At 43.4% G+C, this 7,676-nt stretch overlaps 1 pseudogene; it reads left to right on the forward strand.

Moving 5' to 3' along the window:
• Positions 1-1,065: 1,065 nt before the first annotated feature.
• On the forward strand, positions 1,066-1,729 carry LOC100972087 (large ribosomal subunit protein uL14-like; annotated as a pseudogene).
• The last annotated feature ends 5,947 nt before the right edge of the window (positions 1,730-7,676 follow it).

Genomic DNA, 7,676 nt, shown 5'->3' on the forward strand with positions numbered 1-7,676 from the left:
CACAGTTGAAATAAGCAGTGACATTTGGTAATTCACAAATGCTAGCCCTACTGTCCGCAGTGTTAAGATAACTGATTAGTTCCGCCGCCCTGCTCAACACCTCCCAGCATGCACCTATAATGGGCCATAAACTTGAAAGCCCCCAGGCCTCTTTCCCTGTTTCTGAGTGAGGTTTGCAGTGTGGAGGAGGGGCGCCAAGCCCAGTAAGAATGAGTGGGAAACACTGACAGAATCACAGGGGGAATGGGAAAAAAAGAACTTAAGAGGATTATAACAAGAAAGGAAGCTTTTGGAGTCCTGGGAGGTGATGCCAGTCAGGATCTCTGAATTGCTAAGAAAAGAGAAATTTTCCCCTTCCTTATGTAAGCCTGGGGCAGGGAATTTCTTTTTCCCTCTCCTATCCCTTTCCATCTTTCTTCACAGGTGGTGATGGTCCTGCCCTTAGGGAGGAAAGGGACCAGGCCAACCTTCCCAGAGAAGGAAGCTCCATTGAAAGGGTGGCTTTAACTTTACATGTTCACGGAGTAGGAAGGAGCAATCCAAAGAGGCATGTTTTTGCCGGACATGCTGATGACATCAGAAAACCTCAGGCCAACCTGACTGAGTGGAATGTAGAAAATGGCTATTCAACGGTGACTATTCAATTTAGGGAGTTCTAAGAAGGGCTTTTCCATAAAAAGCCTTAGACTTTCTGAAGGAAGGTCAGGCAATATGAACCACTTAAATGAACATTTTAATCTTGAAGTGTGTTTTAATCATATTAGATTGTATAAGTCTTTTTTTCATGAACATGTTGCAAATATTCAGTACTAGAGAATACCGTAGTTTTGAATTTTTAAAGAATATTACTAGACTCGTTACTGGCCACATACTTTTTTTCTCATGAGCCTGTTTCTGGTGCTTATACTTTAACAAATTGGCAAAGATATTTAAAGTTCTGAATATGTGGAGTTGCTGATCGTAGAGGTGAGAACTCTATTTTTTTAAACAGGATAAATTTGCCTATAATTTGTTTAAGAATAGTGTCAAAATCTATGTCCTTTTCCCTTCTTTCCAGCGTTCAAGATGTGGAAGCGAGGACGTGGTGGGTCCTCTGGTGTGAACTTCCGGATTTCTGTGGGTCTTCCGGTAGGAGCTGTGATCAACTGTGCTGACAACACAGGAGCCAAAAACCTGTATATCATCTCCATGAAGGGGATCAAGGGACGGCTGAACAGACTTCCCGCTGCTGGTGTGGGTGACATGGGGATGTCTACAGTCAAGAAAGGCAAACCAGAGCTCAGAAAAAAGGTACATCCAGCAGTGGTCGTTTGACAATGAAAGTCATACCAGAGAAAAGATGGCGTGTTTCTTTCTTTTGAAGATAATGCAGTGGTCATAGTGAGCAATAAAGACCAGATGAGAGGTTCTGCCATTACAGGACCAGTAGCAAAGGAGTGTGCAGACTTGTGGCCCCCGGGTTGTGTCCAATGCTGGCAGCATTGCGTGATTCTCCAGTACATTTGTAAAAGCAAAACAAAACAAACAAAAAAACTTTAAACCCATTAAAAAGTATTTGTTCCCAGAAAAAAAAAGAGTAGTGTCAAAACACTTTCATAGAAACCGATTTGTAAATACTTATGTTATTTTAATATCCTACAAAATTATTTTTGAGGGACTGAGGCAACAGTGAACAGGTAATTGTTAAACCTTCACTATTCATTCAAAAGTAGGAGAGCTCTGGGTCAGAATGGAGGGGAATTCATGAGTAGCCTACAGCTAAAATAATCCACAGGGAAAAAAAACTCTTATCCTAACACCAAGAGACATGTTTGTCTATGTGGCATGACCATTTCTCTGAGTTTTTTAGCCAAAAGAAGAGTATGTGTTTAAGAAACTGCTCTGTATGATGATTAAATGATTGTGAGTCCAATGATTACCTTAAGCAGTGAAAGTGGCCAAGGAAGACATATTTCTTCCTTCATATTCTGCTTCTTTTCAGTGCTCAGGAACTCTGATCAAAGGAACACCACTAGAGAACAGTGAAGGAGGCATGTCAGGTGGTTCTGCTTCTCCATGGCTCCCTACGATGAATGCCTAGAGAGGGTATTGACATGGCAACCTGGTGCCAGCACATCTGTCCACAGCTGGTGAGTCTCACACCCTTCAGTCACAGTGAGAGATGTATGATCTGGGCAAAAGCCAAGTCTTCAGGTTAAATCTCTCTCTCATCTCTTTTTTTTTTTTTTTTTTTTGAGATGGAATCTCGTTCTGTTGCCCAGGCTGGAGTGCAGTGGTGCAATCTTGGCTCACTGCAACCTCCACCTCCTGGGTTCAAGCGATTCTCCTGCTTCAGCCTCCCAAGTAGCTGGCATTTCAGGCACCTGCCACCATGCCTGGCTAATTTTTGTATTTTTAGTAGAGATGGGGGTTTCACCATGTTGGCCAGGCTGGTCTCGAACTCCTGACCTCAAGTGATCCACCTGCTTTGGCCTCACAGAGTGCTGGGATTACAGGCATGAGCCACCGCACCCAACCTGGTTAATTCTCTTAAGAGCAGCATTCAAAGTGCATTCTTATTTTGTCCTGGCTCTGAATCGACATGGTCAGGATGGAGGCAAACTTTATGCAGAGCCCCCAGAATTATTAAATGGGACAGGCTCCTAATGGTGAACATACAGGAAGCTGATCCACATAAGAGCTAACTAATCTTATTGAACAGTCACCTAGCAAACTGTTGGCTCATTTTTAGTGGTCTGTTCTATCCCTTTATGCTGATTTGCTTGGAGGTAATAAGGCATAACGGTGTTGATTTAGGGAGCCTCTTAACTGCAAATTCATCAGCTTGGTGGCGGTAATTGTCAGAGGCAACAATGGCGTTGTTCAGTGAGTTACACCTGGTCAGCACCTAAGGCTGAGTGCTGCAGCTGAGGTTTGAATCAAATTAGGAGTTTCAGTTCTTCTAGGCTAAAATCTGGTGACAGCCTCCTCCCTTTCTCATTTTATCTTATATGATTTCTTCCTGGCTCATTCTCTTCTGGCCTCACCACCTTCTTTCTGTTACTTAAATAGGCCAAAATCATTCTTGTCGCAGGTCCTTTGCTCCAGCTGTTTGCATTTCTCCTAGATTTTTCTGTGAGGGGCTGGCTCCATCCTGTCAATAAGCCTAAACTCTAATATCACCTTCTCAGAGAGGTCTTATGAAATTAGAGTACCATTTCTCTCATCTCTCACTTCAGCTATTATCAAATTGCCCTCTTTTGTTTTCTTCATAGCATTTATCACTCTTTAGAGATTATTATCTTTCCTTTCTCTTTTTCTTTGATGGCATTTTTTTTTTTTTTTTTTTTTTTTCCTGAGACAGAGTTCTCTGTCACCTGGACTGGAGTACAGTGGCACAATCTCGGCTCACTGCAACCTCTGTGTTAGGTCCAAATGCCAGGGTCTGGGTTCAGCCCATGCTGAAGTATGAGGGGAGTGGATGGATGGGCAGAAAGAGTACTTGGGGGGCCGTAGGCAGGTGAAATGGAGTTTTATTCAGCAGCTTTCTCATCAGTAGCATACTCACATTAGCTCTCTCACACTGTCCCCCTTTATCTCAGCTATTTGCTCCAGCTCTGAGGCTCCTGTCACCCCCATGCCTGCAGCTGCAGCGGGCTCTCCCTTGCCTTCAGGGTCAGCGGCTTAACTCTTTCTCTTTCTGGGTACTAGCACAAACTGTGCTGTGGCTCCCCTCTGTCCGTCTGCAAGACGGACAGCTTTGGCTCTCTCTCTCTCTTTCTCTGGGTGCCAGCGTGCCTGCCATGTCAAGCCATGTTGAGCTGAGCTGAGCCCCAGGAACCAAGCCAAGAGCCCCTGTAGAGCGTCAGCAGGACAGTTATACCTCTTACAGACAATAGTGGCTTAGGGCCAAGTATGAACTTTCACAGACAGGTTATAACAAGCGGAGGTGTGCGCCTGTGCACCAGACTCACTGAGTCATGGAGGCCTGATGTGTGCTGGCCTATCCTTGACCAAAGCACATCCATGTACCTTACACTCTGCCTCTTGGGTTCAAGCAATTCTCCTGCCTTGGCCTCTGGAGTAGCTGGTATTACAGGCACATACCACCATGTCCCGGCTAATTTTTGTATTTTTAGTAGAGACAGAGTTTTGCCATGTTGGCCAGGATTGTCTCAAACTACTGACCTCAAGTGATCCATCCACCTCAGCCTCCCAAAGTGTTGGTATTACAGGTGTGAGCCACCATGCCTGGCCTGATGGCATTTTCTATTTGAATTTTAAGTTCCATTTTAAGGTTAGGAGAACTGAATCTTACTTAACGCTGTGTCCCATGGACTCAACACAGGACCTGGCTCTTTGAACAAACTTGATAAATATTTGTTTACTGAATGAATAAAAAACATTCCCAGGCATGGTTGCTCATGCCTGTAATCCCAGCACTTTGGGAGGCCAAGGTGGGTGGATCACCTGAGGTCAGGAGTTTGAGACCAGTCTGGCCAACATGACGAAACCCTGTCTCTACTAAAAATACAAAAATTAGACTGACGTGGTGGCACATGCCTCTAGTCCCAGCTACTCGGGAGGCTGAGGCAGGTTTTGCTTCTCCATGGTTCCCTACGATGAATGCCCAGAGAGGGTATTGACATGGCAACCTGATGCCAGCACATCTGTCCACAGCTGGTGAATCTCACACCCTTCAGTCACAGTGAGAGATGTATGATCTGGGCAAAAGCCAAGTCTTCAGGTTAAATCTCTCTCTCTCTCTCTTTTTTTTTTTTTTTTTTTGAGATGGAATCTCATTCTGTTGCCCAGGCTGGAGTGCAGTGGTGCAATCTTGGCTCACTGAAACCTCCGCCTCCTGGGTTCAAGCGATTCTCCTGCTTGAACCCAGGAGGCAGAGGTTGCAGTGAGCCGAGATCATGCCACTGCACTCCAGCCTCACCAACAGAGTGAGACTCCATCCCCAAAACAACAACAACAACAAAACATTCACATCCATAGTAACCTTTTAAAGCTCTGGGCCAACACCCCATCTTTGCTTTCCTCACCTGCCACACTGAATCATGTATGTTCAAGCCACCCATTTTCCTGACCAAACTAAACTTAATCAAATATGTTAACAGCCTCAGATTTCCCTTCAGATGGTGGTCACCAGCCTAGCCCTGGGTTTTGCAGGTCCATATGCAAATCAGGAGACAGAATCTTGCAGCCAGCCCTGAAGTCTGGGATCTGGAATCCTTTGCTCCCAAATGACCTTGAGACTCTGCAGAGATCTCAGGTCACCATTTTGCTCTCCTCTATTAGTCCTAGTTTTTAGGACTATGCCACTGCTTGTTTTCTAACACCCTCCTTCTCTCCAGCCTGGGAACTGAAGGCCTGCCCTTGGCAAGGATCCTGTTCCACATGGACAAAAATGCCTAAATGACAACCATCTGCCATCTACTGGCTCTCTTTCCTTCCCAGCTTTCTCTGCCTACCCCCCACCCCCAACCAAGTTAATTACTGCTTGACAATCCAGAAAGTCCTGGAAGGCTGGAGAAGGCAATGCCACCACACCTCCCTGATCAGGATGGCTTGCCTTTGGAAGAAAGAAAAACAGTGGATAGTTAGTAGCTTCAGCAAGGCTAGAAATTCTTGCTTTGCTATTAGAGTAAGCATTTCTTGTATTTTACATGTTTTATTTCAAATGCAGCATTGGTATGATCAGATAAGCTGACACTGGAATTTCTGATTTTCCCTTTTCCTCTCTCTCTTTTTTTTTTCTTTTTATTGACATCTGTACTTTAAGAATGTAAATGTAGGGATTCTGGTACTTTTCTTAAAATCCAACTTTTCTTGATACCATATCTTGTTTGAAGTATGTAAACAAGCTGTTGTGTTCTCTGGTGCCAACTGATAGGAAGGAAGAGGGTAAGTTTAGCTTTGTATTCTCCTGGCTCCTCCCCAGTGTATTGCTAGGCAGGCCACATCTCCTGCTGTGAGGACTTCTGCAGCTATAACTCCCTGGTACCTCCTCTCCCTCCTGCCCAGTCAGGCCTAGGAGTGGTAATAGTGCCCCACTTTGCTACCCCTAGGGTGCTTCACCCTTCTTGGTTTCTCTTTTGTCTTCCTGCACCTTTGTAAATAGTTGCTTTATTAAGCTTTATCTAATTATCTGTTGGAGGGTGTCATTGGTTTCTAATGAGACCTTAAGTATATGGGATATGAATTAGGGTAAAAGCATTAGTCCATGAGATATGGTATATGGTAAAAATGTTTAGAAGAAAACATGGGAGAAAATCTTCAGAACCTCGGGCTAGGTGAAGAATTCTTAGACATGACACCAATATTATAATTATATAAAAGAAAACAAATAAATTGGCTTCTTCGATACTAAAAACTTTTGCTCAATGAAAGATGGTAATAAGAAGATGAAAATACAAGCTACAAATTTAAGGAAAATATTTGTCAGCCACTTCCAAACCATATATGTGATAAAGAACTCTCAAAACTCAGTAGCAGGCCCGGCGCGGTGGCTCATGCCTATAATCCCAGCTCTTTGGGAAGCCGAGGCGGGTGGATCACGAGGTCAGGAGATCGAGACCATCCTGGCTAACATGGTGAAACCCCGTTACTACTAAAAATACAAAAAATTAGCCGAAGTGGTGGCAGGCGCCTGTAGTCCCAGACAGCTACTGGGGAGGCTGAGGCAGGAGAATGGCGTGAACCCGGGAGGCGGAGCTTGCAGTGAACCGAGATAGTGCCACTGCACTCCAGCCTGGGCGACAGAGCGAGACTGCATCTCAAAAAAAACAAAAACAAAAACAAAAACAAAAAAAACAAACAACAACAACAACAACAACAAAAACAACTCAGTAGTAAAACAATCCAGTTGAAATCAAAATGACTAAAATTTTTTACAAAAGAAGTGATAACACCAAATGCTGGCAAGGATGCAGAGAAATTGGATCCCTTATACATTACTGGTGGGAATGCAAAATGGTACAACCACTTGAAAATAGTTTGGCCATTTCTTAAAAATCTAATCACATTTTACCATACAACCCAGCAATGATACTCCTGAGCATTCAACCCAAAGAAAAGAAAACTTATGGACACCAAAATGTATTTGCAAATGTTTATAGCAGCTTTATTTGTAATAGCCAAAGATTAGAAACAACCCAGATGCCCTTCCATGGGTGAATGAATGATCAAACTGTGTTGCATCCATACTATAGAATACTACTCAGCAACAAAAAGGAATCAACTATTATTACACATGTAACAAGTTGGATGGATCTCAAGGCAATTATGCTGAGTGAAAAAAAGGTTATAAACAGAAGGTAACATACTGTATTATTCTATTTCTATAACATTCTCCAAATGACACAATTATACAGATGGAGAACGGAGTAGTTGTTGCCAGAGGATAGAGATGGTCTCTGGGAGGGAGACGGATGCGTATAACTATAAAATAGAACTATTAGGGATCTTTGTGGTAATGAAACAGATCTGTACCCTTATCACATCTACATGTAATAAAATTGTCTGAATCACACTCATATGCACATACACACAAGTACCTGTCAACATTGGTGAAATCTGAAGAAGACTGTACTTGTACCAACGTCATTTTCTTGGTCTTGATATTGTATTAGTTATGTAAGGTGTTATCTTTGAAGGTGAAAATGGGTGAAATACACATGGGACTTCTT

The sequence above is a fragment of the Pan paniscus genome, chromosome 6 (genome assembly GCF_029289425.2).
Source record: "Pan paniscus chromosome 6, NHGRI_mPanPan1-v2.0_pri, whole genome shotgun sequence".
Classification (NCBI taxonomy): Eukaryota; Metazoa; Chordata; class Mammalia; order Primates; family Hominidae; genus Pan; species Pan paniscus.